Here is a 12833-nt window from a genome sequence, read left to right as displayed (position 1 = left end):
ATAACACTAGAGATCACTTTCGTTCCTGGTTCTGTTTCCGTTCCTCTGAAAATGTAATTTTTTTGGTTCTGTTCCCTGAACCGGTTACAACCCCTAGTGTGTATGTCTGTGTGTCAGTAACTCTCTCCAGATGGGTCTCTTCCGTGAGCTGGAGTCTGGATCAGAGGGGGGGGGGTGTATGTTAACACGACCAGCATGACTCCCAACCTCCTGTATACCACTGTGTCTGTGTGTATGTTGTGACCAAGAGAATGACAAAGAAATAGGGGGAAAAAAGAAAGAGGGACCAAATAAGAAAGGCGGAGAGAAAGTGTCCTGTATGAGAGCTCTGACATCATCAGTGTCATGGGACTCTTTTCTGGCTTCAATGGGACACATACACACACACACACACACACACACACACACTGTGTCTTCTGTGTCTCAGCGTGCTAGCAATGTTATCATCCCCAGTAGTTTGTTTCCCACAGTTAAGAGGTTGGAGTGGAACCAGGAAACTGATTCTCTGCTGTTTCATAAAGAGAGGAAGGGAGAGAGAGAGAAATGTCAATGTCATTATCACAGCACTTTATTAAAGGAAACAAGTCTTTGAGAAAATGAAAATATTGTCAGAAGATTATAGCATTCATTGAAGCTAAAGCTTACTTTGTTATCAATGTAAAATCTAATCAGGTTATAAAAGCAGGAAGGAGAGCGAGACAGAGAATTGTTTCACTCTGTATATGAGAAGCTGTGTGCTTGGCTTACTTAGCCTAGTAGGCTGTAGCTCGGTGGGCTAACACTGTCTTGAGTTACATGATTTCCACAGGTGAACCCAGTGGGTCACATATGCAGAACTAATTCTGCAGTGTATCGGTATATAGTAATGCATACGTACAGCCTGTAGTACAATAGCTACAGTTCACTAGTGCTCATCCATCCTATTCACTGTTTCCCAGGCTCAAAATCAGCTACGGCTCAGTCACAAAATCTACTGTTTATTTTCTCTCTCTGCTGTTGATTCGGGAATCAGTGCTCTGAAAGTCACCAGGACCTCTCGCTATGTTCAGAAACAGCCATGTGGTTCCAATTGTTGTTTATGCAGGGCTGGCATTGAGCAACTCCTGCCCCTAAATGTTCACGTAGCGTTAACATGAATAATATGCATGTACATCTCTCATGGCTCAAAGGAGAGGAGAAATTCATCTCTACTTGTTTTTGTAAGAAGTATTGACATGTTGAATGCACTGAGCTGTCTGTTTTAACCTACTAGCACACAGCTTGGACACCTTTGCATACCCCACAAGACATGTCACCAGAGGTCTCTGGTGTCCAGAACAGACTATGGGAGGCACACAGTACTACATAGAACCATGGCTACATTGAACTCTATTCCACATCAAGTAATTCACACAAGCAATAAAATCAGATTTAAAAAATCAACTGATAAAAATAAATCTTATGGAACAGCGAGGACTGTGAAGTGTCACACACACAGGTACAAACACACACATACAATCACACACACACACACACACACACACACACACATACAAACACACACATACAATCACACACAACATACAAACACACACATACAATCACACACAACATACAATCACACACACATACAAACACACACATACAATCACACACAACATACAAACACACACATACAATCACACACAACATACAATCACACACAACATACAAACACACACATACAATCACACACAACATACAATCACACACACATACAAACACACACATACAATCACACACAACATACAAACTATACATTCACATGTACACCTGGATTGTGTGTTGCAGTGGCTGGAGGGCAGACACTTAATGTATTGTGAAGTCTGTTGTGAAGTTTATTAGAATGTTTAAAAATGGTATTCTAATGTATATTACTGCCTTACTGTTCCTGAGGTCCAGCAAAAATGAACTGCTGCCTTGGCAACAGCTAATGGGGATCCATAATAAATATAAATACAAACCATGAATTCTTTTAAAACATGGATAACTGATTACACACACTAATCTAACATTGCCCGAGCTCCACTGGGACAGTGTTAGGGGCAGATTGGATAGAATGTGTGTGTGACTAAGGGCACCATAGTCATTACCACAAGAGTGGCTGGCGTCTATATTTACCTGATGACTGACTTCTGCTCCTTCTTCAACATACAATATCACCATCGTTGCATTAGCTATAACAGCCCTACTGTATCTACTGTGTTCATTGGCATGTAGCTTCACTAGATACAATCATACATGTTGTGTTATTTCTGGACTGAGATGGGAGAGTTGCCATTATACACAGCTGCCATTGGTGTTACAACATGTATACATTCAACATGCAACCATTTCTAAATCAAAGCAAATCGACAATGTTATTCAATGAGAAACAGGTCCAGGCTCTCAGTCAATGGAGACAATATGTTAGACAAACTTTATTCCCAAGAAATGTCAGTTACAAAATGATTGTTGGCCATGTTAGGTGATAATGAGAGGAGTATTTATAGTTAAAGGTTAGAGGACATGGGAAACACATCTGTAATGGCTGATTTAATCTTCAGTCCCCCAGACAGGGATACAATGTACTTTATTTGTGTTATTCCAAAACAAATTTGAGGAGGATAGAGTTGCTCCCATAGAAATGAATAAATATCTCTTTGATTGCTCCATGGTTGTCTAGTCTCCTATGACCAGGTCTGCTCTGTCTCTGACAGAAGGAAAGGTGTCTGTTTCCTTCTCACAGATATCAGCGCTCATGCACATAGTGGACTCTGTCCAGATCTACTTGTCTTTGGGGATCCCGCTCCTTTAGTCCATCACACGGCTGAATCATTCTAGCAGTTCTGACATGGCTGAAACATTGTAATATTTCTTTATCACCAGTAGGTGTCAGCAGTGCGTCACACACTGGTTCTCTTTAGATCTGCTGGGCATCGGTCTCTTTGTCACTGGTTTTGACCAGATGGGATACAGTTTTCGTCAGATTTGACTTTTTGTAGTAGATTAGCAGAATTTATGCAGCTGGTTAGGGTAATTGGGTTAAGGTTAAAAAAGGGTTAGAGTTCAAATGCAAAACAATTCAACTTGATGTTATTTTGACAAAAGCTGTATTCCTTCTAGCCATAACCTTCCGCACTCTCCTCTTCTGCCCACTGGACAGGCCTCATCAACACGCCTCTCTCAAGCTGTAGCCAAATGTGCTTCCAGTGGAAATTCACTTTCGTGTCACATGTTGTCCACACTAGATGTGATGCTTGTTTGTGAGAGGTCCACTCAGTCTGTCTGTGTCCCAAGGGCAGGGGGCTGTGGAGGGAGTGTGTGTGGTGTGCAGCAGATACCTGTTTACAGTAGCTGAAAGGAATGTCAAGTCCCACTATAGGACCCACCACACTGAGCCAGCTCACTATGTAGTTCACCTGTCTGTACAGAGCGAGGTAGAGGGAAAAGGTCACACACAATAAAATATACAGGTGTAATACTCAGCGGCAGGTCACTTAGCCGTTAGTGCGTTGGGCTAGAAACCAAAAGGTCGCTAGTTTTAATCCCCGAGCCAACACGGTGAAAAATCGGTCTATGCCCTTGAGCAAGGGACTTACCCCTAATTGCTCCAGGGTCGCCTTTGATAATGGCAGACCCTCGCTGTGAACCTACTCTCCGAGGGTGTCTTGGGGAATTGGATATACAAAAAAACACATCTCCAATTCAAACATGCATATTAATACACACTTGTGAAATAGTACAAATATAAGCCACCTTCTTCTTCTTCTTATTACTCTCATAGCTGTTCCTCCAGGGGAGCTTGACCTACAGGCTTTATAAACACTTCTGTCCTGCAGAGTTGGAGCACAAAGAACGACTGGCCTAGTAAATGAGAGAGTCAGGAGAAAAATGTAACTATAGAAGTGTTAAGTGAGTAAAAGGTAGATGGGGGGGGTATAAAGAAAGGGATGGAGAGATATGTGTAGAGGGGGGAAAGGAGGAGAGCGGTACCAACCTGTTGTGTGATGATATCCCCGGGTCCATTCTGTAGTCTACAGAAGTAGTAGTTAGGATTAACACTGTCCCATACCTCCTCTAAACACACCCTCATACCCTTAGAGAGAGAGAGCTTCATCAAAGCAGAATCTTCACAGAGAGATGGAAGATAGGGGGAAGAGAATGACTGGATGAGAAGGAAAATAACTTTCTCTTGTAAATCAGCCAGTGTTGTCTTGCTACATACCAAAGGTTGAGTCTCTGAAGTAGAGGACAGGAGTGAAGTAGCTGCAGGAGTAGAGGAGCACCACTACTGTGTACAACACACTGATCCATCATCATCATAGAGGAAGAGAGGGGAGGTCCTCTCCTGGTGCTGGTCTGAACAGATTCCTTGCTGGTCCTGTTCTCTGATAGATCTGCTTCTGCCAGTCCCCAGTGCAGTCTTCCTCAGGTAGCCATCCTCAGAACCCTTGTATCAATTAAATGTGTTTTATAAAACCCTTTTTTACATTAGTTGTCAGAAAGTGCTTTACAGTCAGTTACCCAGCCTAGCACAGTGGTCAGGAAAACTCCCTAGAGGGAACAAACCTAGAGAGGAAGCCAGTTTAGGGGTGGCCCATCCAGGCGGTCTTCAAGAAAGGACTCTAACCTTTCCTAATTCAGAAAACAGCTACTCATCTCTAGAGAGGAGATGGGGGAGATATGAGGGAGAGGATGAGAGAGATGGGGTACAGAAGGAGATGAGGGCAATATGAAAAAGATGGGGTATAGGAAAAGATGAGCATGAGAGAGATGGGGTACAGGAGGAGATTAGGGAGAGGATGAGAGAGATGGGATACAGGAGGTGGTGAGGGAGATATGAGAGAGTTGGGGAACAGGAAGAGATGAGAGAGTTGGGGTACAGGAGGAGATGAGGGAGATATGAGAGAGTTGAAGCACAGGAGGAGATGAGGATGAGAGAGATGGGGTACAGGAGGAGATGAGGATGAGAGATTTGGGGTACAGGAGGAGATGAGAGAGAGAGGGATGAGGTACAGGAGGAGATGGGGATGAGAGAGATGGGGTGCAGGAGGAGATGAGGATGAGAGAGATTGGTACAGGAGGAGATGAGGATGAGAGAGATGGGGTACAGGATGAGATGAGGATGAGCGAGATGGGGTATAGGAGGAGATGAGGATGAGAGATTTGGGGGTACATGAGGAGATAAGGATGAGAGAGATGGGGTAAAGGAGGAGATGAGGATGAGAGAGTCGGAGGAGATGAGAGAGAGTGTACAGGAGGAGATGAGGATGAGAGAATTGGGGTACAGGAGGAGATGAGGATGAGAGAGATGGGGTACAGGAGGAGATGAGGATGAGAGAGTTGGAGGAGATGAGAGAGAGTGTACAGGAGGAGATGAGGATGAGAGAATTGGGGTACAGGAGGAGATGAGGATGAGAGAGATGGGGTACAGGAGGAGATGAGGATGAGAGAGTTGGAGGAGATGAGAGAGAGTGTACAGGAGGAGATGAGGATGAGAGAATTGGGGTACAGGAGGAGATGAGGATGAGAGAATTGGGGTACAGGAGGAGATGAGGATGAGAGAATTGGGGTAAAGGAGGAAATGAGGATGAGAGAAATGGGGTACAGAAGGAGATGAGGATGAGAGGGATGAGGTACAGGAGGAGATGAGGATGAGAGAGATGGGGTACAGGATGAGATGAAGATGAGAGAGATGGGGTATAGGAGGAGATGAGGATGAGAGAGTTGGAGGAGATGAGAGAGTGTGTACAGGGGGAGATGAGGGTGAGAGAATTGGGGTACAGGAGGAGATGAGGATGAGAGAATTGGGGTACAGGAGGAGATGAGGATGAGAGAATTGGGGTGCAGGAGGAAATGAGGATGAGAGAAATGGGGTACAGGAGGAGTTGAGGATGAGAGGGATGAGGTACAGGAGGAGATGAGGATGAGAGAGATGGGGTACAGGATGAGATGAGGATGAGAGAGATGGGGTACAGGAGGAGATGAGGATGAGAGAGATGGGGTACAGGAGGAGATGAGGATGAGAAATTTTGGGTACAGGAGGAGATGAGAGAGGGTACAGGAGGAGATGAGGATGAGAGAGATGGGGTAAATGAGGAGATGAGGATGAGAGAGTTGAGGTAGAGGAGGAGATGAGGATGAGAGAAGTGGGGCACAGGAGAATGTGAGGGAGATATGAGAGAGTTGGGGTACAGGAGGAGAGAGAGAGAGGGTACAGGAGGAGATGAGGGAGCGATGAGAGTTTGGGTACAGGATGAGAGAGTTGGGATACAGGGGGACATTAGGGAGACGATGAGAGAGATGGGGTACATGAGGAGATGAGGATGAGAGAATTGGGGTACAGGAGGAGAGGAGGCTGAGAGAGATGGGGTACAGGATGAGAGAGATGGGGTACAGGAGGAGATGAGGATGAGAGAGATGGGGTACAGGAGGAGATGAGGATGAGTAAGATGGGGTACAGGATGAGATGAGGATGAGAGATGGGGTACAGGAGGAGATGAGGATGAGAGAAGTGGGGCACAGGAGAATATGAGCGAGATATGAGAGAGTTGGGGTACAGGAGGAGATGAGGGAGCGATGAGAATTGGGGTACAGGATGAGATGAGGATGAGAGAGATGGGGTACAGGAGGACATTACGGAGACAATGAGAGAGATGGGGTACAGGAGAAGATGAGGATGAGATGGGGTACAAGAGGAGATGGGGTACATGAGGAGATGAGGATGAGAGAGATGGGGTACAGGAGGAGATGAGGATGAGTGAGATGGGGTACAGGATGAGATGAGGATGAGTGAGATGGGGTACAGGATGAGATGAGGATGAGAGATGGGGTACAGGAGGAGATGAGGGTGAGAGAAGTGGGGCACAGGAGAATATGAGCGAGATATGAGAGAGTTGGGGTACAGGAGGAGATGAGGGAGCGATGAGAATTGGGGTACAGGATGAGATGAGGATGAGAGAGATGGGGTACAGGAGGACATTACGGAGACAATGAGAGAGATGGGGTACAGGAGGAGATGGGGCACATGAGGAGATGAGGATGAGAGAGATGGGGTACAAGAGGAGATGAGGGAGATATGAGAGAGATGGGGTAGAGGAGGAGATATGAGAGATATGGGCTACAGAAGAAGATATGAGAGAGATGGGCTACAGAAGAAGATATGAGAGAGATGGGCTACAGAAGAAGATATGAGAGAGATGGGCTACAGAAGAAGATATGAGAGAGATGGGCTACAGAAGAAGATATGAGAGAGATGGGCTACAGAAGAAGATATGAGAGAGATGGGCTACAGAAGAAGACATGAGAGAGATGGGCTACAGAAGAAGATATGAGAGTGATGGGCTACAGAAGAAGATATGAGAGAGATGGGCTACAGAAGAAGATATGAGAGAGATGGGCTACAGAAGAAGATATGAGAGAGATGGACTACAGAAGAAGATATGAGAGAGATGGGCTACAGAAGAAGATATGAGAGAGATGGGCTACAGAAGAAGATATGAGAGAGCATCATAAAGGCATCTGAGATTTATGAAAATGGGTCTGTCTAAATGCACCAAGGATGAATGAACAGAGGCAACTGTACAGCTGGCAGTTTACTGCACGGTTGGTAGTTTACTGTACGGTTGGTAGTTTACTGTACGGCTGGTAGTTAACTGTACGGCTGGTAGTTTACTGTACGGCTGGTAGTTAACTGTACGGCTGGTAGTTTACTGTACGGCTGGTAGTTTACTGTACGGCTGGTAGTTAACTGTACGGCTGGTAGTTTACTGTACGGCTGGTAGTTAACTGTACGGCTGGTAGTTAACTGTACGGCTGGTAGTTTACTGTACGGCTGGTACTTAACTGTACGGCTGGTAGTTTACTGTACGGCTGGTAGTTAACTGTACGGCTGGTAGTTTACTCTACGGCTGGTAGTTAACTGTACGGCTGGTAGTTAACTGTACGGCTGGTAGTTTACTGTACGGCTGGTAGTTAACTGAAACGACACTGAACAAAAACATGCAAAAATGTCTAAGATTTTACTGAGTTACAGTTCATAAAATGAAATCAGTCAACTATCTGGTGTGACCACCAATTGCCTCATGCTGCACAATACACTTCGCATAGAGTTGATCAGGCTGTTGAATGTTACCCCACTCCTCTTCAATGGCTGTGTGAACTTGCTGGATATTGGCAGGAACTGGAACACGCTGTCTTACACGTCGATCCAGAGCATCCCAAATATGCGGAATGGGTGACATGTCTGATGAGTATGCAGGCCATGGAAGAACTGGGACATTTTCATTTCAGCTTCCAGGAATTGCGTACAGATCCTTGCGACATGGGGCCGTGCATTATCATGCGGAAACTTCTCTGTGCATTCACATTGCCATCGATAAAATGCAATTGGGTTCATTGTCCGTAGCCTATGCCAGTTTATGCCTGCCCATACCATAACCCCACAGGCACCATGGGGCACTCTAATCACAACATTGACATCAGCAAACCGCTCGCCCACACGACGCCATACACGCCGAACTACAGTCAGGCCAAGACCCTGGTAAGGACGACGAGCACACAGATGACCTTCCCTGAAACGGTTTCTGTCTGCCATGTGCCCGGTACAGTTGAAACCGGGATTCATCCAATTTTATTTTATATTTTATTTGACCTTTATTTAACCAGGCAAGTCAGTTAAGAACACATTCTTATTTTCAATGACGGCCTGGGAACAGTGGGTTAACTGCCTGTTCAGGGGCAGAACGACAGATTTGTACCTTGTCAGCTCAGTGGTTTGAACTCGCAACCTTCCGGTTACTAGTCCAACGCTCTAACCACTAACCACCAAGAAGAGCACACTTCTCCAGCGTGCCAGTGGCCATCGAAGGTGAGCATTTTCCTATGACGCTGAACTAGTCAGGCCAAGACCTTGGTGAGGAGAACGAGCACACAGATGATCTTCCCTGAGACGATTTCTGACAGTTTTTGCAGAAATTATTCATTTGTGCAAACCCACAGTTTCATCAGATGTGGTGGCTGGACCCAGATGATCCTGCAGGTGAAGAAGCCAGATGGGGAGGTCCTGGGCTGGCGTGGTTACACGTGGTCTGAGGTAGTGAGGCCGGTTGGACGTACTGCTAAATTCTCTAAAACAACATTGGAGACGGCTTATGGTTCAGAAAGGAACATTAAATTCTCTGGCAACAGCTCTGGTGGACATTTCTGCAGTCAGCATGCCAATTGCACACTCCTTGAGATGTGTTGGGTGACAGAACTGCACTTTTTAGAGTGGCCTTTTTTGTCCGCAGCACAAGGTGCACCTGTGTAATGATCATGCTGTTTAATCAGCTCCTTGATATGCCACACCTGTCAGGTGGATACATTATCTTGGAAAGGGAGAAATGCTCAACAACAAATTTGTGTACAAACTTTTTGAGAAATAATATTTTTGTTCATATGGCAACTTTCTGGTTTGTTTTAATTCAGCTCATGAAACCTGGGACCAACACTTTACATATTGCATTTATATTTTTGTTCAGTGTAGCTAGCTAGCATGCATGCTTTGCGTATTCTTGTCGCAATATTGCGGTTCTACATTGATGTAGCTAACTAGCTAGATTGTAAACCTTAAAATGTTTGACCAACGTTCAACAATCCTGGAAGTGAGAAGGCAATATCGTTTTCTCTCTCCAAAAAGCGGTCTGCTTTCAAGCTTGTTTGACACCGGAGCGACATCAAGTGATCTGCTGTGTTGAGGGGAAACAAGTTTTTTTTATAACAGAGATTTTGGTTGAATGCAGAACTTAAAAGTTAACACAGACATCAGCTTTAGGGAATGGTAATATGATGGCCAACAAAGTATGCAAATGAGATCAGCTGTGCGGGTGATTGTATGTGATTGTTTATTAAGGAGAGATCAGCTGGCGATAACCTGGTAGTCATCGATGGTTGCAATAGGCCCATTCTGTTCAAGGTTTTCAATGTTTCTGAGAAAGTTTAACAAATTAAAAGAGCACTCTCAAAACAAAACACGTTTCTTACCAAGGCTCCGGGATCTCGTTTGCGGAGGGGGAATGAGACAACATCCAATCAGATTTGGAGTTTACACACTGCCCCTTCTGCTATACTGACGGAGTTTCAAGATAATATCCCCAACATGTGGTTTTACTAATATATCTTTCAGGATGAGTGAATTAATTGAATTCCTTCATGTATTCATTTGCCTAGATCATTTAAAAACACAAGAGTTTGTCATTCCACAGCTCGTGTTTGTTTTATTGCTATCATGATCGGGGGCCTGGATGATAGCAAAGAGCACCTTTTGTCTCGCTGGGCACATACTCTATTCAACATCTAGTCCACGTTGTTTCAATGTAATTTCGGTGTAAATGACTTGGAAACAATGTTGATTCAACCAGTGTGTGCCCAGTGTGGTAACCTGCCCACTTGACCCAGTTCCTGATCAAACAGTAGATTGAAGATACACTACATGACTATATCAGCCTCCAGTCTTCTGGCAAGGCTTTCCACAAGATGTTGGAACATTGCTAAGCATTTGTGTGGTCGGCACTGATGTTGAGCGATTAGCCCTGGCTCGCAGTCGGCGTTCCAATTCATCCCAAAGGTGTTCAATGGGGTTGAGGTCAGGGCTCTGTGCAGGCCAGTCAATTTCTTCCATACCAATCTCGACAAACCATTTCTGTATGGACCTGGCTTTGTGCATGGGGGCATTGTCATACTGAAGTAGGAAAGGGCTTTCCCCCAAACTATTGCCACAAAGTTGGAAGCACAGAATCGTCTAGAATGACATTGTATGCTGTAGCGTTAAGATTTCCCTTCACTGGAACTAACGGGTCTGCCCAAACCATGGAAACCAACCCCAGACCATTATTCCTCCTCCACCAGACTTTACAGTTGGCACTATGCATTGAGACAGGTCGCGTTCTCCTGGCATCCGCCAAACCCAGATTTGTCCATCAGACTGCCAGATGGTGAAGTGTGATTCATCACTCCAGAGAACACATTCCCACCACTCCAGAGTCCAAAGGCAGCGAGCTTTACACCCCTCCAGCCGACGCTTGGCATTGCACATGGTGATCTTAGGCTTGTATGCGGCTGCTCGGTCACTCTCTACGAACAGTTATTGTGCTCATGTTGCTTCCAGAGGCAGTTTGGAACTCGGTAGAGTGTTGCAAACGAGGACAGACGCACTTCAGCAGTCAGCGGTCCCGTTCTGTGAGCTTATGTGGCCTACCACTACGCGTTGCTGCTCCTAGACGTTTCCTCTTCAAATGAACAGCACTGACAGTTGACTGAGGCAGCTCTAGCAGGGCAGAAATATGACAAACTGACTTGTTGGAAAGGTGGCATCCTATGACAGCGCCACGTTGAAAGTCACTGAGCTCTTAAGGCCATTCTACACTAATATATATAATATATGCCATTTAGCAGACGCTTTTATCCAAAGCGACTTACAGTCATGTGTGCATACATTCTACGTATGGGTGGTCCCGGGGATCGAACCCACTACCCTGGCGTTACAAGCGCCATGCTCTACCAACTGAGCTACAGTTGGTAGCTACACTGTTTAGCTATTGAGATTGTATTGCTGTGTGCTAGATTGTATACACCTGTCAGCAACGGATGTGGCTGAAAAAAACGAATGAACTCATTTGAAGGGGTGTCCACATACATTTATGTATATATATATATAGTGATCTAATCAATGTCCAACTGCAATGTCCAACTGATGGCCCCATGTCCCCTACAAGTTAGAATGACACTCCATATCACATGGTCTCTGCTAATAAATGTATCAAAATTGAATAAAAAGTCTTTATGAATGAAGAAAGCATCCAATAGATCAGCGATTCTTGAAAGCTGGGACAATCTTTTTCCGACAGGGAAAAATGTTTATAGTTGAAAAAAATATGTATTTTGTTGCATTATTTGAGCTTAACATTTTAATTTAGAGTTATCTATGAGGGAAAATATTTTTGGGGGATATTCTCAAAATACTGGTGATACTATTAATTTCCATGTCGGCTCTATGCTTGGAAATACCCTTGTCCGGAGCCAAGGAGACCAGTTTCAAACTCTCCCAAAAAGGGTTAAAAATTCTAAAACTTGTCAATAATGGATGCAAACAGAAAAATTATCATTTGACTTTAAATCATATTTATCTCAAAATGTTGATTCCTAAAAGATGTGTTGGGAGATTTGGTTAACTCCATCAGACTTGCCTAGTGGTTAGAGCGTTGGATGAGTAACTGGAAGGTTTCAAGTTCAAACCCCCGAGCTGACAAGGTACAAATCTGTCGTTCTGCCCCTGAACAGGCAGTTAACCCACTGTTCCTAGGCCGTCATTGCAAATAAGAATTGTTCTTAACTGACTTGCCTGGTTAAATAAAGGTAAAATAAAAATAAAATAAAAAAACCCTAAAGGAATCAGAAATTAGCAGGGTCAGCCATACCATAAGGACCCCTTATTGTATTGCATATTTAAATAATCTAATTTTAGAATGAAATAATCAAGGCATTTAAACACTTGTTGGACAGGAATTGTAAAAGTCTGACGGAGTGTCTGACGGAGTTTACATAAATCCAGTTAGTTGCATTTTCTGACAGAAACGTGGAGGTTGTTCCTTTACATGGTGTGATAGCTGATACTTTGGTCTATCTTCAAGGAGGTCTGCTTGCTAGCTAGCATCCAAAGTTATATGTAAAAAAAACAAAAAAAATAGCTGTATGATTTAGTTTTCTCTGTTTCTCCTCAAACTAAATGATAAGGTAGGCTATAATCATCCCTTGTAGTTACTGCAGTCTGCAGATAGATATTATTGGTCTATTCC

This window comes from Oncorhynchus gorbuscha, linkage group LG11, assembly GCF_021184085.1.
Source record: "Oncorhynchus gorbuscha isolate QuinsamMale2020 ecotype Even-year linkage group LG11, OgorEven_v1.0, whole genome shotgun sequence".
In the NCBI taxonomy this organism is placed as follows: domain Eukaryota; kingdom Metazoa; phylum Chordata; class Actinopteri; order Salmoniformes; family Salmonidae; genus Oncorhynchus; species Oncorhynchus gorbuscha.
This window is presented reverse-complemented; position numbering follows the sequence as displayed.